This window comes from Erpetoichthys calabaricus, chromosome 1, assembly GCF_900747795.2.
Source record: "Erpetoichthys calabaricus chromosome 1, fErpCal1.3, whole genome shotgun sequence".
NCBI classification, from domain to species: Eukaryota; Metazoa; Chordata; class Cladistia; order Polypteriformes; family Polypteridae; genus Erpetoichthys; species Erpetoichthys calabaricus.
In genome coordinates, this window is record NC_041394.2 from 166,413,926 (window position 1) to 166,441,589 (window position 27,664).

At 37.7% G+C, this 27,664-nt stretch overlaps 1 protein-coding gene across 1 annotated transcript in view; it reads left to right on the plus strand.

The window, feature by feature from the left end:
• Positions 1–1,506: 1,506 nt before the first annotated feature.
• tbk1 (TANK-binding kinase 1) overlaps positions 1,507–27,664 on the plus strand; it is a 217,115-nt gene continuing 190,957 nt past the window's right edge. The window contains exon 1 of the mRNA XM_028808250.2: positions 1,507–1,599. The gene's annotated coding sequence lies outside the window, so the exon portion shown is untranslated. The remainder of the gene's footprint in view (positions 1,600–27,664) is intronic.

Sequence of the window (27,664 nt, forward strand, 5' to 3'; positions counted from 1 at the left end):
AGGCCAAAAAGTTCTATCTTGGTCTCATCAGACCAGAGAATCTTATTTCTCACCATCTCAGAGTCCTTCAGGTGTCTTTTAGCAAACTCCATGCGGGCTGTCATGTGTCTTGCACTGAGTAGAGGCTTCCAACAGGCCACTCTGCCATAAAGCCCTGACTGGTGGAGGGCTGCAGTGATGGTTGACTTTCTACAACTTTCTCCCATCTTCTGACTGCATCTCTGGAGCTCAGCCAAAGTAATCTTTGGGTTCTTCTTTACCTCTCTCACCAAGGCTCTTCTCCCCCAGTAGCTCAGCTTGGCCGGACGGCCAGCTCTAGGAAGGGTTCTGGTAGTCCCAAACGTCTTCCATTTAAGGATTATGGAGGCCACTGTGCTCTTGGGAACCTTAAGTGCAGCATAAATTTTTTTGTAACCTTGGCCAGATCTGTGCCTTGCCACAATTCTGTCTCTGAGCTCTTCAGGCAGTTCCTTTGACCTCATGATTCTCATTTGCTCTGACATGCATTGTGAGCTGTAAGGTCTTATATAGACAGGTGTGTGGCTTTCCTAATCAAGTCCAATCAGTATAATCAAACACAGCTGGACTCAAATGAAGGTGATCTCAAGGATGATCAGAAGAAATGGAAAGCACTGGAGTTAAATATATGAGTGTCACAGCAAAGGGTCTGAATACTTAGGACCATGTGGTATTTTAGTTTTTCTTTTTTAATAAATCTGCAACAATTTCAAAAATTCTTTTTTTTGTCTGTCAATATGGGGTGCTGTGTGTACATTAATGAGGAAAAAAATTTATTTAAATGATTTTAGCAAATGGCTGCAATATAACAAAGAGTGAAAAATTGAAGGGGGTCTGAATACTTTCCGTACCCACTGTATATATACAAATGTTCTAAGAACTGTCTGAATCGTGGCTATCCAATGAAAATGCAATTAACGGACATTTGGACATGAACCTAGCATATGCAGGCTTGAAAAGAAGAACATGCACATAATAAATAAGACTTTATGACTAACACCTTCTGAACCCCACCTCATTAATCCCCCCAACCACATCCCCTCACCCATATCCACCTACCGTCCATCCTTATTTGCTATATTTTGCCTTGGACTCCTTTATGTCTAATCGTTTTCCACCGATGATGACTCCTGATAGGGACTGAAAGCTTATGAATAAAATGTGTAATTCATTTTTTCCCTTTGTGTATTTCTAGCTACAAATAAACAAACTGTATCACAGATCTTCGCTTCCACAAATATTGTAATATTTTTTTCATATATACCTGTAGAGAAGTCATGTAACTTAAAAATATATGAATATTGAGACACACGATAAGCAACTCATTATCTTATCGTTAATGTATGTTCAGTAAAATGTATGTATGAACCACATATGCAGCTGTTTATGTGTACAAGGTACTTACGGCCAACCACTTAGCAGAAAACGCAATTAAAAGTGCCTAAACTGCTGCTCATTTTCAACAGCCTGTGGCCCCGCCTCTTTCAATCCTAATTAGGCGTCCAGGAAAAGATGACGCTCTCCGCGCAGTTGAGATGCAACACGTGACCAGAGCCTGTCATAAGCAGCCAGATTTTCCAGGTAGGACAACCAGAACTTAACATTTTCATTACTTTCTTTCCACGTGGGCGTTCTTTTTTGAAAGGCTGATGTTTATTTCTATTATTTATGCATATCACGTTTGAACAAGTAGTAGGTTATTTGTTTGGAGGTGAAAAGTACTCGGTGCAAAAACGGCTTTCAACCTGGGAACCCGGAAGTGAAAACCATTTTTTTTTGTGTTTCACTCTAGAGTAAACACAGCCTCTATTATTGTCAATGATGTATAAACGCTTGACAAATCACTGTTACCATAGGTTTTACTCATTCACCTTAATTATATCGAATATGTGTAAAGCTGATAAAAAGCTTGGTGCTGTTGACACCCCAGTGTCCCGCAGTCCTTCGTGTAATAACTTTAAAAGAAATGTGTCCTTTTCAAAACTAAAAGACCCTAGATTTTGTTCAGGTACTTCTATCTTACCAACAAAGATCACTTATATGACTGAATGTGCGCTGCCTCGTTTATTTAATAGAAAGAAGGCGCTAGTTTTGTTTTTAGTACATCATCGGATGTAAAGGTTATAGCAGCCTTTCCAATGCCTACGCATTTAATAAGTTGTTTTACCTTAAAGGGTATCCCAATGAATTGAATTACGCTTTTCTATCTGTTAGTTTAAGGCATTCAATATCCTATTTCAAAGATTTCATTATTTCCTTCTGCAAGTTGGTGTGTTGTTTGTAATGTTTTAATACATTGTGCACGGACGGGAATTTCCAGTTTCATTTTGTAATGTCTCAGAATAATAGAGGATATGCTGATTTCTCGTATTTACGGCAGCCAATTCGAAAGATAACCCTTGAACCCGCAGTGTTTTTAATGTTTGGCTAAAAGTCGTTTACCATTTCTTTTTTACGAAAATAGAAAATAATTATTGTTTTTTAAACTTCCTGTAAAACGTACGTTTTTTTTATTTGTGGTGTAACTTTCAGTTTATAATAAGTCTTCTATTTGGGCAGGAGAGAGAGAAGATAAAGTTTTTTGCTTTTTAATTTGATGAAATTATGTTTAATTATATGCTTGTGTTTGTCTGCAGAGACTTACTGTATTTAGGGTGCGTATCTATATGAGGTGCCTTTTAGGACATAAATCTTTCTTAACAGTACATGCACTCTACTGAAATGCATACAGTGAAATGGAAATATTCCAAGATTAAATAAATAAATAAATATATATATATATATATATATATATATACTGCATACTGAAATGTATACATTCCAGAGTGAAATGCATATGCTATACAGTGAAACGAGTACACTGTATATTGAAACAACTACAGTCTATAGTGATACATACAGTGGTGTGAAAAACTATTTGCCCCCTTCCTGATTTCTTATTCTTTTGCATGTTTGTCACACAAAATGTTTCTGATCATCAAACACATTTAACCATTAGTCAAATATAACACAAGTAAACACAAAATGCAGTTTTTAAATGATGGTGTTTATTATTTAGGGAGAAAAAAAATCCAAACCTACATGGCCCTGTGTGAAAAAGTAATTGCCCCCTTGTTAAAAAATAACCTAACTGTGGTGTATCACACCTGAGTTCAATTTCCGTAGCCACCCCCAGGCCTGATTACTGCCACACCTGTTTCAATCAAGAAATCACTTAAATAGGAGCTGCCTGACACAGAGAAGTAGACCAAAAGCACCTCAAAAGCTAGACATCATGCCAAGATCCAAAGAAATGCAGGAACAAATGAGAACAGAAGTAATTGAGATCTATCAGTCTGGTAAAGGTTATAAAGCCATTTCTAAAGCTTTGGGACTCCAGCGAACCACAGTGAGAGCCATTATCCACAAATGCAAAAACATGGAACAGTGGTGAACCTTCCCAGGAGTGGCCGGCCGACCAAAATTACCCCAAGAGCGCAGAGACGACTCATCCGAGAGGTCACAAAAGACCCCAGGACAACGTCTAAAGAACTGCAGGCCTCACTTGCCTCAATTAAGGTCAGTGTTCACGACTCCACCATAAGAAAGAGACTGGACAAAAATGGCCTGCATGGCAGATTTCCAAGACGCAAACCACTGTTAAGCAAAAAGAACATTAGGGCTCGTCTCAATTTTGCTAAGAAACATCTCAATGATTGCCAAGACTTTTGGGAAAATACCTTGTGGACTGATGAGACAAAAGTTGAACTTTTTGGAAGGCAAATGTCCCGTTACATCTGGCGTAAAAGGAACACAGCATTTCAGAAAAAGAACATCATACCAACAGTAAAATATGGTGGTGGTAGTGTGATGGTCTGGGGTTGTTTTGCTGCTTCAGGACCTGGAAGGCTTGCTGTGATAGATGGAACCATGAATTCTACTGTCTACCAAAAAATCCTGAAGGAGAATGTCCGGCCATCTGTTCGTCAATTCAAGCTGAAGCGATCTTGGGTGCTGCAACAGGACAATGACCCAAAAACACACCAGCAAATCCACCTCTGAATGGCTGAAGAAAAACAAAATGAAGACTTTGGAGTGGCCTAGTCAAAGTCCTGACCTGAATCCAATTGAGATGCTATGGCATGACCTTAAAAATGCGGTTCATGCTAGAAAGCCCTCAAATAAAGCTGAATTACAACAATTTTGCAAAGATGAGTGGGCCAAAATTCCTCCAGAGCACTGTAAAAGACTCATTGCAAGTTATCGCAAACGCTTGATTGCAGTTATTGCTGCTAAGGGTGGCCCAACCAGTTATTAGGTTCAGGGGGCAATTACTTTTTCACACAGGGCATGTAGGTTTGGATTTTTTTTTCTCCCTAAATAATAAAAACCACCATTTACAAACTGCATTTTGTGTTTACTTGTGTTATATTTGACTAATGGTTAAATGTGTTTGATGATCAGAAACATTTTGTGTGACAAACATGCAAAAGAATAAGAAATCAGGAAGGGGGCAAATAGTTTTTCACACCACTGTATACACTGTATTGTGAACATACGTTGAACAGTGAAACTTACTGTATGCTGAAACACATAGTTCTATAGTGAACTGTATACATTGCATACTGAAACACACTGTATACTGAAAGGGTTACATTGTACAGTGGAACATATGTTCTGTAGTGAATCATATACACTGTATAGTGAAATACACTCTATACTGAAACACATGTATTCTATAGTGAACAGTATACACTGCAAACTGAAATACTTAAAATGTTATAGTTAAATGTATAAGTTGTCAAATAAAACACATACAGTGTATAGTGAAATGCATATACCCTGTACTGAATACAGAAATGCATAAGCTAATGTGTATACTGTCCATTGAGACATACGGTCGCATACACTCCATAACAAAAAGTCTTTGATTTATATGAGAATATTTCAACTCCATTTCAAATTTATGCAGTGTGCAATATATCAAAACAGAAATCAGAAATAACTTCAAAATTCATTATTTTGATATTTATTTACTGTTTGTATTGTTACTATACAGTGTAAACTGTTATTAATATCAGCATTAAAGAAAGCTACACTAATAATCATATATCAAATATTATCTTGCCATATTTCAGCAAACAACGTTTATCTCCAAGTTCAGTTTGCACTTGCATTGCAAAAATATTAAATCGTGTCTTTAATCTGAAAATAAAGTTTGAAATAAATTTTGAAGCAAATGATACACAATTTATTTAGTCGAAAATATATATGCCTAAATTTAGAAAAAAAATATTACTTTTTTTTTTATTTACTTGTACATTTATTGCAACACAGAAATCAAATATTGGTCTCCCACTAACAAATGTGTAACAGAAGTGTGAACTGGTTTTAAAAAAACAAAACAAAAAAAACAACCTATTTGTTTTATCTCAGGTAAATAGCTCTATGCAGAGCAGCTCTCACAACAGAAATTAATGAGAGTTCAGCGACAAATTCAGTTGACAACTGGTTTATTTCAAACACGATCTTCAATATATGTATATTAGAACAATCTGATGCAATCTACTTAACATTGGATAACATTACCTTTATATGGATATACTCAACAACAAGGTCTGGTATACAAATGGAATGCACAACCCTTTTATTGAGAAAATAAAAGCTCCTTTTAAAACCGGCAAAACAACAAAGAAGTCCTATCCAACACTATTCCTTTCCAAATCTTTGGGTATTGCAAAATGCAATGTCCATTTTTGCTTTAAATTCCTCATATGTTGGATAATTGGGCAGCCTAAGATGCAGATGCAGAAATTCAATGGAAGGTTTCTGTGAGAAGCCACATGGAGGTACCTGTAGCAAATATGACTAACTTTTCCATTGTGGTTGATGTCCCCTTTTCTGATAAAGAAAATAATGTAAAATGAAAATGAGAGATTGTCAAGGCAACCATCACCAAACATGCATAATGTGCGTCTCTTAACTATAAGTGTAGTTCAAAGTTACATGAAATTTTAAGTATACTTTTGCAGCCATGACTATGCTGCCAACAGGTAGTACGGTCTACATCAAATCTACTAAATTAACAGCAGTTTTAAAATTGTTGACTGCAGCAGTTGTTTAGAACACTGAGAAATGCACATACCATTATTTTGTAACATCATTCAGTTATTTTAAATTTTAAAGTGTTAAAGGTTGAAATAATAATCAGTGTTATAGGGATGCCTTTTAAGAATTCTAGCCAAAAATTCAAGGTCTAATTATTAGGATGCATATTTAAATCATGTGTCACTTATAAAGGTCTAAAACTTCATACTACAATTAGCAAGAAAAGGATTTCCGCTTGTTGCTTATTATGGTGTTGAGTGTGACAGAGTACTTTTAGGGCTAATTATTACATAAACCCCACTTGCTTTAATCATTAAATCAACATTATAACAGCAGATTCTACCAACTTATTTATCTACACATTGTCTATTGTAAAAATTGTGATATACATTCTTACCTTTCATATTCATTAAAAAATCCCTCCAAAATGCAACAATGGAAAGTTCCACAGTCTTCATTTTGTTTTTCTCGGGTGAAAAGTGAGCCATTTTTTCTTTGGTTAGTTTTTCAGGTTTATGACAAAAAAACAGGGGCAAAGATTGTGGGACATGTCTGAAATTCTACAGGACACCAAATGTTTTTTGTCCCTCACAGAGTCTAAACTGAATAAAAATGATAACTTTTAAAATAAAGGCACAGAATTAGTGGTGAGCATGTCACAAATGTGAATTGAGCAATACTGCTACAAACACTTAATTTATTATTTTATGCAGGTGGTATTTTTAATGAGGTGTGTGAGCACCATTTTGCTTTATGATTTCATTTTTTCTTCCACTAAATTTCATTAAGCTTCCTAAAATTTGACATCATTTGACAAACGTGAATTGAATCCAAAAAGTGAAGCAAAATCGAGAAAGATGTATAACATCAATCACCTTGGAATGAAACTTTGGTCTTCCACTAACTAAAAACTTTAACTAGAAAAAAACAAGGACAAATCCCTGGTTCCCTATGCCTGTTTTCCTGCCCTTGTGTTTCTTTATAAAATTCTTTTATAATGAGATAAACCTAACTTCTGTGACAGATTTCAATGTCTTCTGAGTAATGCTCCATAGATGTAAATTATCAATTAAAATATTTAATTTGTTGAGGTGCCTCTAGTCTCTCACTACCAATAATAATAAATTTTAATAAATAAAAGCCAAAGCAAAAAACTAAGCCATTAATGCACAACCAATTTACCTCTTGGACAGAACATTCCGGAAAGACAGCCTTCTTCAGAAAAGATTGTTTTTGCTTGATCTCAGTGGGTGGAGTAATTAAACCACATGACAAATTTCAGTGTAAAATGTATACATTTCACAACAGAGTGTATGTGTTTCACTATATGGTGCATGCTTTTTAATATAAAGTGCAACAGTTTTAGTATACAGTGCAGTTTCAGTGTATGGTATATGTACTATATTTCAGTATATACACCGCGTTCCAACTTATTATGCAAATGATATTTTTCTCTGATTTTCCTAAATAGTCGATGCAAGAGGCAGTCAGCATAATTTTTTTTTTTTTTTATGTTTTGATTTTATTAATTTTCATTGTAATCATTCCATACAAACAGATCAATTTATAACCCAACAAATTTGAAGACAAATCAAACCCCACCCCTGAGAAGGAGAGCTTAGCTAAAGGAAAATTGCTTAAGGCTTTTTAATAAGGCAACATTAAACAAAAGAAAGGGAGAAGTAAATATCTATGTAAATAAGAGATGGAGAAGGGAGTTAAATGCGGTAATAGTTATTTCTCTTATTCTAAAATAATATTGATTAAATCCTGCCAGGTTTTGAAAAAATTTTGTACAGATCCTCTAACTGAGAATTTGATTTTTTCCAATTTCAAATAATATAAAACGTCGGTTTCCCACTGACTTATAAGAGGAGAATTAGGATTCTTCCAATTTAACAAAATAAGTCTGCGTGCCAAAAATGTAGTGAATGCAATCACCGTTTGCTTGTCCTTCTCCAATTCAAGTCCATCTGGAAGAACACCGAACACAGCTGTTAGTGGGTTAGGAGGGATTGTGATACCAAGGCTGTCTGAGAGGCACTTAAAAATTTTTGTCCAAAATGATGTTAGTTTGGTGCAGGCCCAGAACATGTGACCCAGTGAGGCAGGAGCTTGGTTGCAGCGTTCGCAGGTTGGATCCTGCCCTGGAAACATTTTGGACAGTTTTAAGCGAGACAGATGGGCTCGATATATAATTTTTAGTTGAATAATTCTATGCTTTGCGCATATAGAACTCGAGTGAATTCTCTGCTTTGCTACCTTCCACTCCTTTTCTGATATATTGATTAAGAGATCTTCTTCCCAATGTCCTCTTGGATCTTTGAAAGGTAGAGACTCTAATAGGATTTTATATATTGCGGAAATAGTGTTTATTTACTCGAAATTGAGCAGTATTTTTTCCAGCATTGTGGAGGGTGCAAGGTGGGGGAAATCGGGCAATTTCTGTTTAACAAAATTTCTAATTTGAAGATAGTAAAAGAAATGTGTAGCTGGGAGGTTGAATTTTGAACGTAATTGTTCAAAAGATGTAAATATGTTGTCTATATAAAGATCTCTGAGCATTTTATTCCCAAAACTTTTCCAGGTATTAAAAACTGGATATACTTGCGAAGGTTGAAAGAGGTGGTTCTCTTGCAGAGGTGCCACAGATAAAAGATTTTCCATCTTAAAATGCTTTCTAATTTGGTTCCATATTCTGAGTGAGTAAAGCACAATTGGGTTATTAGTATTTTTGCGATAACTTTAATTTATTGGAGAGCAGAGCAGGGAATATAAAGAAGTACTACAGGATTTTACTTCTATTGCGGACCAAGCCTGTGTATGTTCATTTATTTGTGTCCAGGTTTTTATGGCTTGTATGTTTGCTGCCCAGTAATAAAACTGAAAATTAGGTAAAGCCATGCCACCTTCTGCCTGAGGTCTTTGTAGGGTCGCTCTTCATATACGTGGGTGTTTTGAGTTCCAAATGAATGAGGTTATTGTTGAATCTAACTGTTTAAAAAACGATGTATTGATATATATTGGAATGTTTTGAAATAAAAAGAGAAGTTTAGGAAGGATATTCATCTTAACAATGTTAATTCTTCCGGCTAGAGTGAGATGAAGGGTTGACCATCTATGCAAGTCTTGCTTAATTTTTTCCATGCAGACGCCAAAATTTTGTTGATAAAGAGCTTTATGTTTACTTGTGATATTTACCCCTAGGTATTTAAACTGATCTGCTATGGTAAAAGGTAGGGTGTCTAATCTAATATTATATGCTTGTGAATTCACTGGAAAGAGTATACTTTTATTCAGATTAATTCTAAGACCAGATATCTTTTGAAATTCTGTTAGTGCTGTTAAAACAGCAGGGACAGTGTTTTCTGGGTCTGATATATATAAGACCATATCATCTGCATATAGAGAAATTTTCTGTTTTTCCAGTCCTTCTCTGACAATCCCCTTTATCTGATAATAATTTCGGCAGTGAACCGCCAGTGGTTCAATAGCGATTGCAAACAACAGTGGCGACAAGGGACATCCTTGTCTGGTACCACGTTCTAGTTTAAAGTAGTCTGAGCAAATGTTATTAATACAAACTGAAGCTTCTGGATTGGTATACAGTAGTTTGATCCATGCACAAATATTCGGGCCAAACCCAAATTTCTCCAATGCAGTGAAAAGGTAATTCCATTCGATCATATCAAATGCTTTTTCTGCATCTAATGATAGTAATATCTCTGGGGTGTTTGATTTTGCTGGGGAATATATAACACTAGCAAAATACCCGCGCTTCGCAGCGGAGAAGTAGTGTGTTAAAGAGGTTATGAAAAAAAAAAGGAAACATTTTAAAAATAACGTAACATGATTGTCGATGTAATTGTGTTGTCATTGTTATAACTGTTGCTGTCAAAAGAATGTTTCCTTTTTTTTTTCATAACCTCTTTAACACACTACTTCTCCGCTGCGAAGCGCGGGTATTTTGCTAGTATATATATATATATATATATATATGTATATATATATATATGTATATATATATATATATATATATATATATATATATATATATATATATATATACATATACATATACACACATACATGCAGTTTTAATAACACAGAAATCAATATAAACATTAACATCATTATCATATGAGAATATGAAGTAATATATAAGAAGCACTTTTCATATAAATATAAATTATTAAACAGTAAAATCTTCTTCTGTAATTTGCTACCGTGGCAATTTGTGTGTCTGTCCAGGATGTTAAATGACCTGTAGCTCGCAAACCGTTTCACCTATACACTTGAAATGTGGTACACATATAGTACGTCACGTCTACTATCCGCTTTATGGGTGATGATTGTTTTACTCTTTTTATCTTTATTTTATTTTATTGTAGAATCAACTCCTATCTGCGCACACCAGGGCGGCCGTGGGCGGATGCGTATGGTGTATTCACTCCATGTTATCGTGCATTGCGCTGTCAGTGGTATTTTGATAAAAGAATTTGAACAACATATAAGAAGCGTATAAATTATTAAACAGTAAAACATGAACATTTAAGAAGTAAAGTTACATTAAGTACTACTGCAGTGCCTTCGGGTATACCTCATTTTTTGTTTGCCCATTACATGCTTAAATGTATACATTTTTTGGTGCACCTACCCGAGAACACGCGACATATAACCGAGCGTGGGAGAAGCATGGATTTTAAACACGCGTTGAGTTGATCTGCTGGTCTCCCTCGTGGAATAACTGGTAATGTTTGACTAAAATCTACAGCGAGTAAAACGACATAACCTCCTATTTTTTTTTTTACGATCTCTGAGATCTTGCTTTTTTCGGTTCAAGGCTTCATAAGCTCTTTTATGTTGTATGGTGTACTTATCCCAAACCATCATCTTTGAATGTTGCAAGACTTTCGCCTTGTATGTAGATCGGGGTAATTACATTCATTGCATTCCTAGTCTGAATCACAATGTGATTGTATGGGTGGTTACCTGGCACTGTAGGGTTGCCACCCGTCCTTTAAAATACGGAATCGTGCCGCGTTTGAGAATGAAATTGCGCGTCCCGTTTTGAATCAATACTGGACGGGATTTATCCCGTATTTTTTTTAGAATTTTTTTTTTAAAGCAGCGTCTCATGCAAATCATCCCACACGCATTTTATGAAGATGCCTCCTTTCCTACTTTTGATTGGGTAATACTTGATGTCATCGTTAGTTTGATTGGTCTTTTTAACTGTCCAGTGAGGAGGGCGTGTCTTTTAAGTAGAGTCTGCAAAGTGTTGGCACTGAGATGTGGCGTCAGCGCCATAGTTGAAGCCCCTAACGTTGCGGTCAGCAAGTCGTCTAACATCCGCCATGTGCCGTCTTTCAGTTGCGAGAAGCAGATCATAGAATGGTTGAAACTGTTGCCCCTAACGTTGCGCCACGGCGTGTGGTTCGTTTATACCTTGTGTCTTCTCATTAAAGTTTTATCTCGCGAATATGTTATTGCAATCCGCAGCGGGAGCGTTTCTATAAACTTAATTTAAACTTACGTTTTACACCGTGCTTTGTTTCCCTTATGAACATGCTTGTATGCTTAACTCGCTCCGTTCTCAATTGTTTAATTAATTTTTTGCTCTTCGCTGTTTGCGGCTCTTCCTCCATTTCCCCCTACTTCGTTCTTTTATCTCGCGAATATGTTATTGCAATCCTTAACGGGAGCGTTTCAATAAACTGATTGAAAATAGTTTTGCATTTACCTTTTTAGTAAAAGGCGAGCTTTTAAGCCTGAGAAATCACCCCGTAAATGCACACGTTTAATTGCACATGTGTTAATATGTATGGTTACACAGTATTAAAAGACAGTGAACAACGTCAGTTACCTTTGTTCCCGCGTTTGATAAAAGGTGAGCTTTTAAGCCTGAGAAATCACCCCGTAAATGCACACGTTTAATTGCACATGTGTTAATATGTATGCTTACACAGTATTAAAAGACAGTCAAAAATTAACGTCATTTACCTTCGTTCCCGCGTGTGACTCGTGCTGTAAATCTCTTCCTTGTTTTTAGTTCACGTGATTACGTAGGAGGCGTGATGACGCGATACGTGACTCCGCCTCCTCCATTACAGTGTATGGACAAAAAATATGTTCCAGTTATGACCATTACGCTTTGAATTTCGAAATGAAACCTGCCTAACTTTTGTAAGTAAGCTGTAAGGAATGAGCCTGCCAAATTTCAGCCTTCCACCTACACGGGAAGTTGGAGAATTAGTGATGAGTCAGTCAGTCAGTCAGTCAGTGAGTGAGTGAGTCAGTCAGTCAGTCAGTGAGGGCTTTGCCTTTTATTATTATAGATTAAACAAGCATCGGAGATTTGAAGATAGGTGTTGGCCTTTAATAAATCCAGTTTGATCTTGTGATATTACCGAGGGCAGCACTTTCTCCATCCTTCTAGCTAGGATTTTTGAGAGTATCTTAACATCATTATTCAGGAGTGAAATTGGTCTGTATGATGCACATTGTAACAAGTCCTTATTTTGTTTAGGAAAGACGGTGATTAATGCTTTTCGAAATGTTTGAGGTAGTATTTGGTTGTCTCTAGCTTCTGTAAATGTTGCCAATAAGAGGGGAGCTAGCTGAGTGGAGAATTTCTTATAAAATTCTACGGGGTAACCATCAGGGCCTGATGATTTCCTGCTTTGTAGTGACTTTATAGCGTCTAGTAATTCTGTTAGCGTTAGAGGTTTATCCAGTTCCTCAGCACTTAAAGCATCTATTTGTGGTATCTGTGATGTTTCCAGGAATGCATTAGATTGTGTGTTGTCTTCTTTGGGCTCAGTAGAATATAAAGACTTATAGTAATCTCTAAATGTGTGCATTATTTTATTATGGTCGATGATTTCTTCTCCATTCTTGTTGGTGATTACTGGTATTGCATTGTGAACTTCTTGTTTATGAATTTGTTGAGCTAAAAGCTTATTAGCTTTTTCTCCGTGTTCATAGTAATGCTGTCTAGACTTATAAATAAGTTGTTCAGTTTCTTTAGTTGTTAAGATGTTAAGTTCTGTATGCAGGGCCTGCCTTTTCCTGTGGAGAACTTCATTTGGACGCCTGGCTTGTTCTTCATCTATTCTAGTAATTTCATTTCTTAGCTCTGACACTTTCTTGGTTTCTAATTTATTTCTGTGGGAAAGATATGAAATAATCTGTCCTCTTAAGAAGGCCTTTATAGTTTCCCAGAGTGTTCCTGCAGAAACCTCTGTGGACGTGTTTGTCTCTAGGAAGAAGCTGATTTGTTTGGATATAAATTCTGTGCAGTTCTCGTCTGCCAATAAAAGAGGGTTAAAACGCCATCTGCGAGGTGAATGTGAGGGGCTTAATGATTTTAGCTCCAAGACTAGAGGGGCATGGCCAGAGATAGCAATTGTGTCGTATTTGCATGATTTAATTGTAGGCAGGAAATTATTATGTATAAAAAAATAATTAATTCTTGAGTAGCTATAATGCACTGGTGAGTAGAACGAATATGCTCTTGAGTTTGGGTTAAGAAACCTCCAGGGGTCTGATAAGTTGTGATCATTTAAAAACTGTGTAATTATATTTGCAGTATTAGATGTCGTCCCCCCTGTCACAGGAGTCCTATCTAAGAGTGGATTTAAAACACAATTAAAGTCCCCAGCCATTATAATTTTATGAGTGTTCACATTGGGAATGGATGCAAATAGATTTTGCATGAATTCCTTATCATCAACATTGGGTGCATAAACATTTATCAAAATCATTTTACTGTTATATAAGTTGCCCATGACCATCACATATCTCCCTTCAGGGTCCGACACTACATCTGATGCTACAAATGGAACTGTTCTATGTATGAGAATTCCCACCCCTCTAGTTTTCTTGATAAAGCTAGAATGGAACATTTGGCCAGTCCAGTCTTTTTGTAGTCTGAACTGATCCTTGGTTAGTAAGTGGGTCTCCTGTAAGAATACTATTTTAGCGTTTAAGCCTGTTAGGTGAGAGCATACTTTCTTTCTCTTTAATTCGTGATTCATGCCTTTAACATTCCAGCTCACAAAGTTAACTGTCCCATCATGGAGACATTGATTCTGAGTTTTTAATGTCATTTTATAGTTTTAATTGGTAATATGGCAGTTTTAATCTTAGTTTCAAGATTTCCCATGAGTTATTGCATTTTAGCCTATTGTTGCATTGATATTTATAATTATAAGGATTACAAGAATAGATGAGATATAACCTGCTCTCCTTCTCTCCCCCCTTTATCCCCCCCACCCCCCATTTTGCCTCCCCACATGAGGCTAGATCCCACTTCGCGATGTCCCAGTCCTCTGACATACGAAGAGACAGAGCACGTCCAAAACAAAACAAACCCCACCCTGCAGCGGCGTTAGAGAATTAAAACAGAGATATCTTTTGCAGCTAAATTCTTAATACTATCTGCCGAAAATATTATCATTAACAGTATTTAAGCTTGAAATAATCTTCAGCGCTTTTAAGTTAAGATATTAAGATAAAAAAAAAAAAAAAAAAAAGAATCAACCCTGGGAATGATTTTAAAAAACTAATCTAGGATAAACCTGGTAATTCCTACTGTAATAGTATAATGGTAATAGTATAAATAGTAGAAAAAGCAATAAACCAAGGGTATGATGTTAAACAGTCTACTTTAAGGTATAGTAGAATAAAAAAAAAAAAGAAAAACAGCATAATCTTTGAGTCATCAAACCATTAGAGTATAATTCGAATGTTACTGAACAAACCTCCTAATGATAACGGTATGTTTTTCAAAAAGAAAAAACTTAAAATGCACTGTTCCAAATTATTATGCACAATAGAGTTTCAAAACATTTTATGGGTTGTAAAGAACTGAAAATGGTCATTTGTTGAACTTGCAGCATTAGGAGGTCATATTTACTGAAATCAAAAGCTATTTCTATTAGAGTTTCAAAACATTTTATGGGTTGTAAAGAACTGAAAATGGTCATTTGTTGAACTTGCAGCATTAGGAGGTCATATTTACTGAAATCAAAAGCTATTTCTATTAAAAACATCTTAACAGGTCAAGTTACATATTAACATAGGACCCCTTATTTGATAGCAGCTTCACAATTCTTACATCCATTGAACTTGTGAGTTTTTGGAGAGTTTCTGCTTGAATTTCTTTGCAGGATGTCAGAATAGCCTCCCAGAGCTGCTGTTTGAATGTAAACTGCCTCCCACCCTCACAGATCTTTTGCTTGAGGATGCTTCAAAGGTTCTCAATAGGATTGAGGTCAGGGGAGGATGGGGGCCACACCATGAGTTTCTCTCCTTTTATGCCGATAGCAGCCAATGATGCAGAGGTATTCCTTGCAGCATGAGATGGTGCATTATCATGCATGAAGATGATTTTGTTACGGAAAGCACAGTTCTTCTTTTTCTACCATGGAAGAAAGTGGTCAGTCAAACTCCATATACTTTTCAGAGGTCATTTTCACACCTTAAGGGACCGACCAGCTCTCTCCCCGTGATTCCGGCCCAAAACATGACTCTGCCACCTCCTTGCTAACGTCACAGCCTTGTTGGAACATGGTGGGCGTCCACCAACCATCCACCACTCCATCCATCTGGACCATCCAGGGTTGCATGGCACTCATCTGTAAACAAGACTGTTTGAAAATTAGTCTTCATGTAGTTCTGCGCCCACTGCAGCCATTTCTGCTTGTGAGCATTGGTTAGGGGTGGCCGAATAGAAGGTTTATGCATAACTGCAATCCTCTGGAAGATCCTGCTCCTTGATGTTCGCGGGACTCCAGAGGCACCAGCAGCTTCAAATACCTGTTTGCTGCTTTGTAATGTTATTTTAGCAGCTGCTGTCTTAATCAGATGTATTTGTCTGGCAGAAACCTTCCTCATTTTGCCTTTATCTCCACGAACCCGTGTGTGCTCTGAGTCAGGCACAAATCTTTTAACAGTACGATGATCACGCTTAAGTTTTTTCGTGAAATATCTTAAGGTTTTCATTCCTTGTCCAAGGCATTCAACTATTTCACGCTTTTTGGCAGCAGAGAGATCCTTTTTGTTTCCCATATTGCTTGAAAATGGTGGTCTGCTTAATAATGTGGAACATCCTTCTTTAGTAGTTTTTCCTTTAATTGGGCTCACCTGGCAAACTAATTATCACAGGTGTCCGAGATTGATTTCAGTGATCAAAAGAGCCCTGAGACACAATACCATCCATGAGTTTAATTGGAAACAAAATATTTAATCTTTATGACACTTAAATACAATTTGCATAATAATTTGGAACGCAGAGTAGTGTATGCATTTCAGTGCACGTGTATGTCATTCCATATTAAGTGTAAGCATTTCAGTATGCAGGGTACATGTTTTAGTATACCATGTATGTGTTTAAGTGTCTAATGTAAACATTTCAAGGTACAGTCTATGCATTTCAGTATATAATGTATCTGTTTCACTATATAGTGTATGTGATTCAGTATAAAGCGTTATCATTTTAGTATGCAGTGTAGGGGTGGGCGGTATGACCAAAATTCAATATCACGGTATTTTTCTAAATTATCCTGGTTTCACGGTATTCAACGGTATTTTTTTTCCCCATGCATGAGTGGATGTTAACCACATTTTCCACTGGAATTACTGGCTAAGAATAACCTATTCCACTGTCAAGAGTATTGTACATTGTACAAAAAAATACATTTTAATGTGCACACAAGAATTAATACAGGTTTGCATTGCCCCATAAAGTGATAGTTTTCAAGGGGATGGCACTAATGGAGAAGGTATCACATTGCATGACAGATGCAGTCAAAATATAGAACCTTTTTATTGAACAAATTTTACAAAAACTTAAACTATAACTTTGACAACATATTTTCAACCATACAAAGAGGCATTTAGACTTAGTAAAATATCCAGAAGTGCTTGTCAAAAGTTGTATTGCACTGAATATGTCTTAGAAAAGGAATAAATAGTAAATATTTTTTGTAAACCAACTACACTTTCTGTTAATGTTAACAATCTCTGTCCACTGACACGTTAAAGTGACTTTTTAAACAACTTTATCATCATTAAACTGCATAATATTTAAACTAATAAATAATAACAATAAAATAAATTAATAGTATTATTACTGATAGTTGCACTATTATGTTCAGTGTAGAGAACTTTATCGCAGGTGTGACGAGGCTCCAAAAACTGGATGTATGAATGGATATTGCACAGGTTTAACTTAAATATTGTATAAATGTTGGGTTTGTGATCTGGTGGTCGGAGACACGAACACAGAATTCAATGCATGTTTTTCTGAGCGGGCTTTCTTTATTGCACGCGTGCTGTCTCTATCTGACGTATTAAAACCCCAGTTCCTATCCGTCCTTTTTCTTTCTCCACATAACCAATCAACACACGATAAACGTCTTTGTGAAATTAAAACTAGTTATAAACTTAGCCCACGGAGTGTTCAGAACTTTAAAAATATCTTCGTTATACATGTTTAATTATGCCATCCATTCAGAGTTGCGCCCATCTCTGAACGAGTCGCCAGCACGTCAAAGGATGAATATAAGCAAAACATACATTAGCAGGGTCAATATAGCACAACAAAACCCCACATCCTACATGACTTTGAAAGGAAACTGAAGCGCCGAGTAAACCCACCAGAAAAACATGCAAATGCAAGGCAGGCACACTGCCTTGCCCCCATATGATTAATGCATGCTTTAATGCATTTCACCATGAAAATTATATTAAGTATTTATTTTAGCATTCTAAATGTTCAGAGAGAAGGAAGATCATGAAGTGAATGTATTCTGTGCGGGGTTCGCTGCCGGCGCAGCGAAGAAGACAAGAAGAAGTCAGTTTAAGAATCACTTAACACAAAGCATTTAATGTGCTATATAACTTATGACGGGCTTTGAAAACATGTCGTCACACTATTACACAGTACCCAGGTACATTACACTGTATTTAAAGCAAGTACAACTTGGCTTGCAGTATTATCCAGTAGTATAGAAACAGTATTTACACATCTGACCTTTTAAAACTAAAGTATCTCCAGGCTCTCTGTCCATTTTCACCACGCAGCATTCCTATGCTACCGCCCACTATTTGGTGGTGTAGCAGTGAAAAAGAGCCCTAGTGCAACAAATCTGTGTTTAGCGGTGTAGTAGTGAAAAAGGTCCCCACTTGAACAGTTTCCCGCTGCACCTCGTTCCGAACGTCGTTTAGGCAATTTAAACCGGTGTTACGGTATAAGAAAAATCCATATCATAAAAAAAATTAAAAACGGTTTTCGGTATGAACCGGTATACCGCCCAGCCTTAATGCAGTGTATGCATTTCATTATATAGCGTAACCATTTCAGTATGCAGTGTATGTATTTCAGTATATACTGTAGTATAAATACCTCAAGTATACGTTGTACGTGTTTCAATATATGGTGTGTTTCAGTATGCAGTGCATGTATGTCAGTGTACAGTTTAACAATTTCAGTATGCAGTGTATTTGTTTCAGTATACAGTTTTTAAGCATTGCAGTATGCACTGTGTCACGTTATACAGTGTTAGCATTTTGGTATAGAGTTTATGCAGAGTTGACAATGATTTATGTCCTAAACAGCACCTCATAGGTATATACATGACAAAAAAATGTAAAGGTATCTGAACTCTTTTATTGGCTTCCTGTTCTTCACAACAGCAGTGCCCCCTATATAGCTCCACCATCACACTTAAGCACAAATTTCCTTTTAAGCTAACTTTATTTTTCAAAGTTAGCTCATCATTTGTAAGCTTTGTAAAATTATTTAAATTGTTCTTTAATATTTTCATATATTTTGTTTAGTCCAATACAAGATTGTGAAGGTCCAGGGAGCTCCATTGTGAATACTGGCTGTACTGGCTGTAAGATACCTTGTAGAGGACACTAATCCATTATGGGGCACACTTGTACCCTTATTTAAATGGGGCTAGTTTGGAGTTATCAGTTAATAGAGGCTCAATTAAGGGACACACCCTCTACCACCTAGAGTTAGTAGCAAAGAAGATAATGAAAACAAAACTGAGTGCTATTATGAACAGTGCTGCACATTCTTCTTTTGACACACAAGCACTTTCAGCCAGTGGGTTATTCAACAGAAGTGTGTGAAAATTGCTCCTGGGGCACCTTTATACCAATGCCTCACTATGGCTCTAACTTCCAAGCCTGAAGTTTTTGTTCTTTTTAGTCTTTCTTGTGTTTATATATTGTTTATTTAATTATCTTCTTTAAAAAAACAAATTGCCATTTGGGTACCAATAAGCATCGATTGATATCTTCACACTGCAATGCTTTGAAGAAAAAATCAAAAAAGAGTGAACAAATATGTCAAAGGAACACTGTTTTTACTTGTATTTAATGAAAGTTGTTGAAAGTGAGCTTGTTCTGCTGTGTGATGTAATCTTAAATATCTTTTTGAATTTATAACATTAAATATCTTGGCTTCTAGCTGACATTTTCCTACATGTTTTTAGTTAGAGTACCTTTCATCTTCACATACTTTAATTTCAAGGTTTCTCATCCTTTACTTTCCCCCAATGTACCACATGGATACGTGAGGCCTTAACAGACAGGCCATGATGTTTACCCACTTATAATTTTGCTGCAGTCTCAACCAATGTGCTTGTTTTTGAACTTACATTGATTAACAAAATGTTATTTGTTGTTTGTGCTGTTAAATTATCTGTAGTTTTTAAAGTGTAATACGGAATTAATAGGCCATTTTAAAAACTGTATGTTTTTTTTATTAAATAGAGGTTATTTATATTAGTGGTTGAGTTGAATTTCTAAATCAAAACATAAAACAAGTAGGCATTTTTTTAAAGATAGATAATGACTAGTAATTTAAACAATACAGAATTAGTCTCTGAAGATATATTTCATCACAACAAGAGCTGCTCTCTATTCACTGGGCGTAAGAACTGCTTTTGAAATGAAACATAAAATGTTTATGTATTTCTAAAAATAACAAGAAGAAAAGTAATTTTTAAATGCCAGAATTAGTTGCTTCAGGTATATTTTTCATAACTTAATTACATAAGCTACTTTGTTTTCCTCTGAATTCAGCACTAGATAATTTCTATCAGCGATAACCACATTTAACACTAATTGAAATGCAACTGCATTTACTCACCACGTACAAAAATCAACTCAGCAAAAAAGACAAAAGCATTGTGTATTATGGTGGCAGCAGTCAGGTAAAATGCAGAAGGGTGGTCAGCCCTGACAACTGTGTGGCTTTGAAAAGTGAGCTTAGTGTCTGCAGTGTCAGATGTGAAGGAGAAGGTAGGTCGACTTCACATCTCTGGTGTCATGCTAAAACACTAAAGTTCTTTATAGCAGTGAGCCATGCTACCTTATTTTCACTTTTTCTTGTGGAGAGTTTATCCAATCTAAAAGACTCTCAAAAAACTTTCAAGCCCAGATGCATTTGGCAACCACTGGAGAGGCATTTTAATACCAGGTGTAAATGTAATTCAGCTAATCTATACAATTTATGCATGAAATGAAGATTAAAGGGTGTATGTGAAAAAAGAAATAGTCATTATAGGCTATATGTAACGTGTTTTGGATACTAAAGAGAAATACTGAAGAGAAATCCCAAAGCTCTGCCTTAAATTTGACACCTGCTGTAGCTTGATTTTAGTGATTTACTTGTTTAACAGTTATTTTATGATGATTTTCTATTATATTGCTAATCCTACTGAAATGTACTAATTTTAAGAACCAGTACTTTAAGGTACTACCACACAACAAACTTTGTAGAAGCTGTGGGTTCTGTCAGATTTTTTCACCCTTCACATTTATCTCACAAGTGTGTTTATATTTGGATCACTACGATTGCAAGACAGGAATGTTACTTCAGAGCTAAAGTAGGCATTTAACATTCCTGCTAAATGTGTAACTAGCTCACACATCTTTGGACTGTGGTCAGACATTGCACTATTTTTTAATTTACTTTAACTACATAAAGAAAAGCCAGGTAGTGCAGTACTCAAGAGTGCAACTTAAAGTTTATTTTAATCACAATGTAAAACTGACTCGCGATTGCTTAAGTTGATCTGCTGATAACACCTAATGAACAAAAATCAGTTATGATCCACTGCCAAAAACAATCGGTGCTTTACTAAAGTAGTTGCTGTTGATGTTAATCAATGACAAAGAACTAGCTGCTAATGGCAGTCTGTCAACCTTTAATGTCTAGCCCTGAGATATATCTTCTCTTTTGTCTGAACATGAAAGTGACATCAGTGGTAAAAGACATCTTTTCTGTTTTGCAAATATTATCTATTCATTTTCTTAACTACTTATCAAGTTTAGGATTGTAAGGACATAGTACCTGTCCCTACAGCAGAGAAAGCAAGGTGTGAACCAGCACGGAGCAAGATGCTTAAATGCTTTCACTCCTCAATTTTATTGTTGCAGTTAAATTTAACACTAGAATTACCAGAGCCAACGAAAAAACGCGTAAATCCGGCCCACCTTAAATCCCTTCGCACCTCAGCGTCTTTTGTCTTCTAAATGTGTCGATAAGCCCAAGCAGCCTGCTATACCATCCCCCCCACTACCTCAGAACGGGCAAGAAGTTTTCCCAGTTTCTGCCTTGACTGATTATCTGAGAGTGAGCTAACCAGAATTGTAACAGGAAATAATTAGATATGTATTTTGTGTCTACAACAATCTATGTAAAGACATTGTTAAAACAGAAACGTTTTCTTGTTTTAGTAATAAATAACAAAATTTAGACATGAACTGTATAATGTGTGAAGGCTAATGGCCAAATATCAAATAAACACTTTCAGAAAAGGTGCAAGTATAATACGACAGCTTCCGTGGTGCTGTGGTTAGAACTGCTGACTTATAATCCGGAGGTCGTTAGTTTGAAACCAGCTTCCGGACAAATTTACCATTAAGAGTAGTGAGCTGCCTTTATTGTTAATATTATACAATAAAAACATACATTTCATTTGTGTCTGTAACAGCCGGTGTAAATTTATAGGACTTGTAAAAGTTAGTGTTTTTTTTTCACTTTTACTCTCTCAATCACAAAACAACCCCCCTCCCCCTCCCAAAGATCTGATGCGGTTACTTTTTATATGAAACTGGGAATAACTGTAGATGTGAGTGGCGTTTTGAGACCATCAAACTGGAAATTCTCTGATCTGGAAGAATAAAAGCCAACACACAAACACTGGTGAGTCTGCCTTCTTTGTATCTCACCATCACTTGAATCTGTTCCTGCTCATGCTGAATTAGTATGCATCTTATGGTCCATGATGTCAAAGCCGCACTGACAAAAAACAGGGACATAGGTATATATGATATTTGGAATAACTCATTTTATGACCTGTATAGTACATTTTGAACAACATTGGGACACTGTTGCAACATTATTCATATTCATTCGCATAACATCTTGTGCTTGTAATCAGTGACCGTGTTTCCACAACGCCCCCACCTCCCCCCCCCCCCAAACCCCCCCCCCCCCCCGGATCTTGCCCAGTCTCCACATTTTGGTGTACAGTGCTGTTTCTTTTGTACTCTAGGACATGCAGAGGAAAGAATAGTACACAGAGGTCAGTTCCGCGCTATAGGCAATCATCAGATTCAAATGTTAACAGTTCACACACAACCAAGGGCCGTCATTTCTACATTTACGACATGTGTACCTATTGCAGTGTACACATTTATGTCTGTGCTGTGGTTACTGTTACACTGAAGGGGCTGGGGAAGCGGTGGTCTTAGAACAGAAGCTTGTTGTTCGCGGCCTCAGTCGTTCGCGGATTTGTCCTTAGAACCTAACTAATAATTGTTAGCGGTAACCGCAAATATCCTCCGCAATTTTTTATGGCTTTTTTTGTGGCAGTGCCGCACTGTAGAGAGAACAGGAAGCAACCATAGAGGAAAATGCGGCTTGGGATGGTGAAATTAGCCAATCCGAACTCTTTACTAGAATTTGAAACTGCAAGTCTCAGCAGTCCCTGCAGTGGCTCTGATTGATCTTCTGCTGAGGGTACAGGGGCTGTTGGGGTCAAAGGATGTCAGCGCGGCTTTTAAAAAGGGGGCCAGTGAGCAAAAGAAAAAAAAGTTTTTGTAATTTGTGCTTCAAGTTCCTGTCTCTGCCTGCCTTCTGTTGGGTTACCTGTACTTATTTGTTTTGTCCTGGATTGTTTCGTGGTTGGGGTCTGGATTGTCTGCTGTCTGCCTGTGTACATGAGGACTGTAAGGTGATTCATTGCCATCCTGCGAAGAAAGGAGCATGCCTGAACCCGTCCACCCATCTTCACCATTTCAGGAACTAGCGGTAGGACTATCTTTACATTCCCATTCAAGATGCGGATCTCTGGACTATCTACAGTATCTCACAAAATTGAGTACACCCCTCACATTTTTGTAAATATTTTATTATATCTTTTCATGGGACAACACTGAAGATATGACACTTTGATACAATGTAAAGTAGTCAGTGTACAGCTTGTATAACAGTGTAAATTTGCTGTCCCCTCAAAATAATTCAACACACAGCCATTAATGTCTAAACCGCTGGCAACAAAAGTGAGTACACCCCTAAGTGAAAAATGTCCAAATTGTGCCCAAAGTGTCAACATTTTGTGTGGCCACCATTATTTTCCAGCACTGCCTTAACTCTCTTGGGCATGAAGTTCACTAGAGCTTCACAGGTTGCCACTGGAATCCTCTTCCACTCCTCCATGATGACATCACGGAGCTGGTGGATGTTAGAGACCTTGCGCTCCTCCACCTTCCATTTGAGGATGCCCCACAGATGCTCAATAAGGTTTAGGTCTGGAGACATGCTTGGCCAGTCCAGCACCTTTACCCTCAGTTTCTTTAGCAAGGCAGTGGTCGTCTTGGAGGTGTGTTTGGGGTCATTATCATGTTGGAATACTGCCCTGTGGCCCAGTTTCCGAAGGGAGGGGATAATGCTCTGCTTAAGTATGCCACAGTACATGTTGGCATTCATGGTTCCCTCAATGAACTGTAGCTCCTGAGTGCCATCAGCACTCATGTTGCCCCAAACCATGACACTCCTACCACCATGCTTGACTGTAGGCAAGACACACTTCTCTTTGTACTCCTCACCTGGTTTCCGCCACACAAGTTTGACACCATCTGAACCAAATAAGTTTATCTTGGTCTCATCAGACCACAGGACATGGTTCCAGTAATCCATGTCCTTAGTCTGCTTATCTTCAACAAACTGTTTGCGGGCTTTCTTGTGCAACATCTCTGGAAGAGGCTTCCTTCTGGGACGACAGCCATGCAGACCAATTTGATGCAGTGTGCGGTGTATGGTCTGAACACTGACAGGCTGACCCCCCACCCCTTCAACCTCTGCAGCAATTCTGGCAGCACTCATACGTCCATTTTCAAGAGACATCCTCTGAATATGACGCTGAGCATGTGCACTCAACTACTTTGGTCGACCATGGTGAGGCCTGTTCTGAGTGGAACCTGTCCTGTTAAACCGCTGTATGGTCTTGGCCACCATGCTGCAACTCAGTTTCAGGGTGTTGGCAATCTTCTTATAGCCTAGGCCATCTTTATGTAGAGCAACAATTCTTTTTTTTCAGATCCTCAGAGAGTTCTTTGTAATGAGGTGCCATGCTGAACTTCCAGTGACCAGAATGTGAGAGTGATAACACCAAATTTAACACACCTTCTCCCGATTCACACCTGAGACCTTGTAACACTAACGGGTCACATGACACCGGGGAGGGAAAATAGCTAATCGGGCACAATTTGGACATTTTTCACTTAGGGGTGTACAGTAATCCCTCGCTATATCGTGCTTCGACTTTCGCGGCTTCACTCTTATCGCAGATTTTATATGTAAGCATATTTAAGTACATATCACGGATTTTTTGCTGGCTCGCGGATTTCTGTGGACAATGGGTCTTTTAATTTCTGGTACATGCTTCCTCAGTTGGTTTGCCCAGTTGATTTCATACAAGGGACACTATTGGCAGATGGCTGAGAAGCTACCCAACCAGAGCGCGTATTACCTATTAAATAAAACTCCTCAAATATATTGTGAGCACGGGGGGCTGTTCGCACCCCTAGAAGATACGGCCGCTCCTCAAAAAACACTGAAAGATTACCTTCACTTTGCTCTCTTCCTTGCTGGGCTTAAATGTGGCTGCTTTGTCAAGCGATATGCTTCCTGCATGGTGCTTCGCATACTTGAAAGATCAAACAGCACATATTGATTTTTGATTGTTTGCCTTTCTCTCTCTCTCTCATCTCTCTCTCTCTCTCTCTCTCTCACTCTGACATTCTCTGCTCCTGACGGAGGGGGTGTGAGCAGGGGGGCTGTTCGCATCCTTAGACGATACGGACGCTCATCTAAAAATGCTGAAAGATTATCTTCACGTTGCTCCCTTTCTTGCAGCTGGTTTGTCAAGCGATATGCTTCCTGCATGGTGCTTCGCATACTTAAAAGCTCGAACGGCATGTATTTATTTTTAATTGTTTGTTTTTCTCTGTCTCTCTCACTCTCTCTGACATTCTCTGCTCCTGATGGAGGGGGTGTGAGCAGGGGGGCTGTTCGCACCACTAGACGATACAGACGCTCCTCTAAAAAAATGCTGAAAGGCTGCCTTTACATTGCTCCCTTCCTAGCAGCTGCGTTGTCCGGCGGTGCTTCGCATACTTAAAAGCCCAAACAGCCCTATTGATTTCTGATTGTTTGCTTTTATCTCTCTCTCTCTCTGACATTCTCTGCTCCTGACGCGCACTCCTTTGAAGAGGAAGATATGTTTGCATTCTTTTAATTGTGAGACGGAACTGTAATCTCTGTCTTGTTATGGAGCACAGTTTAAACTTTTGAAAAAGAGACAAATGTTTGTTTGCAGTGTTTGAATAAAGTTCCTGTCTCTCTACAACCTCCTGTGTTTCTGTGCAAATCTGTGACCCAAGCATGACAATATAAAAATAACCATATAATCATATGGTTTCTACTTCGCGAATTTCAACCTTTCGCGGGGGGTTCTAGAACGCAACCCCCGCGATCGAGGAGGGATTACTGTACTCTTTTGTTGCCAGCGGTTTAGACATTAATGGCTGTGTGTTGAGTTATTTTGATGGGACAGCAAATTTACAATGTTATACAAGCTGTACACTGACTACTTTAAATTGTATCAAAGTGTCATATCTTCAGTGTTGTCCCATGAAAAGATATATTAAAATATTTACAAAAATGTGAGGGGTGTACTCACTTTTATGAGATACTGTATTTACATTTCATCTGTTGCAGTTTTTCATGGACTTTACTGTATGTGTTTTGTTGGTGCTTTGTTGTATTTAATGTATAATCGCTGTAAGGGGAACAGGGGTGGTATCGTTGTTTTCATTTGTTTTCATCACATTCTTTATTTGCTGTTTGATTACCGGTTTGCTTTGTTTTTGTCTCTGTATGTGAGTGCGGGCGGGTTGGGTCAAGGCTGGGTGCGTCCCTGGAATCTCCATCATAAAAATAAATAAATCACCGTCTTCTCGACGGTGTGAGTCTTAGTGGCACCGGACTGCTACAGCGTCATTCATTTCTCCTTGCTGCTGATTGACTGCTGTCCTGTGACGCATCTCCAGCTGAGTGTTCTTGTGTTTTCCGTTTTGTTCTTCTTAATCCTTAAACCGCCACAACCGGCTATAGTTGTTTCCCAGTGCCATTTGCCAGCACGTAGGAGCCGAGTATATTCGGCGACGTACATTCACTGAATGCCGCAACCGGCTATTGTCGGTTCTCAGTGCAATTTACCAGCATGCCGGAGCTGATCAGTCAGTGCCATACATACATTCATTGAGCAGCCAGCTCATGACCACTGCTGGCCCCTGCAGCACTGGCGTGCAGGGATGCATTAACCCCCAAGGGTTAGTTTAAGGGTTAAAGCCCCAAGATGCTGTCGAAATGCCCTGCACCAAGGCTTCTGGCAATGAAAACGCACTTGCATGAATTACAGTACATACAGTCATATGAAAAAGTTTGGGAACCCATCTCAGCCTACATAATAATTTATTCTACTTTCAACAAAAAAGGTAACAGTGGTATGTCTTTCATTTCCTAGGAATATATGAGTACTGGTTTTTTAGTGAAGCAGTATTTAGTTGTATGAAGTTAAATCAAATGTGAAAAACTGGCTGTGCAAAAATATGGGTCCCCTTGTAATTCTGCTGATCTGAATGCATGTAACTGCTCAATACTGATTACTTGCAACACCAAATTGGTTGGATTTGCTCGTTAAGCCTTGAACTTCATAGACAGGTGTGTCCAATCATGAGAAAAGGTATTTAAGGTGGTCAATTGCAAGTTGTGCTTCCCTTTGACTCTTCTCTGAAGAGTGACAGCATGGGATCCTCAAAGCAACTCTCAAAAGATCTGAAAACCAAAGATTGTTCAGTATCATGGTTTTAGGGGAAGGCTACAAAAAGCTATCTCAGCGGTTTAAACCATCATTTTCAACTGTAAGGAATGTAATCAGGAAATGGAAGGCCACAGGCACAG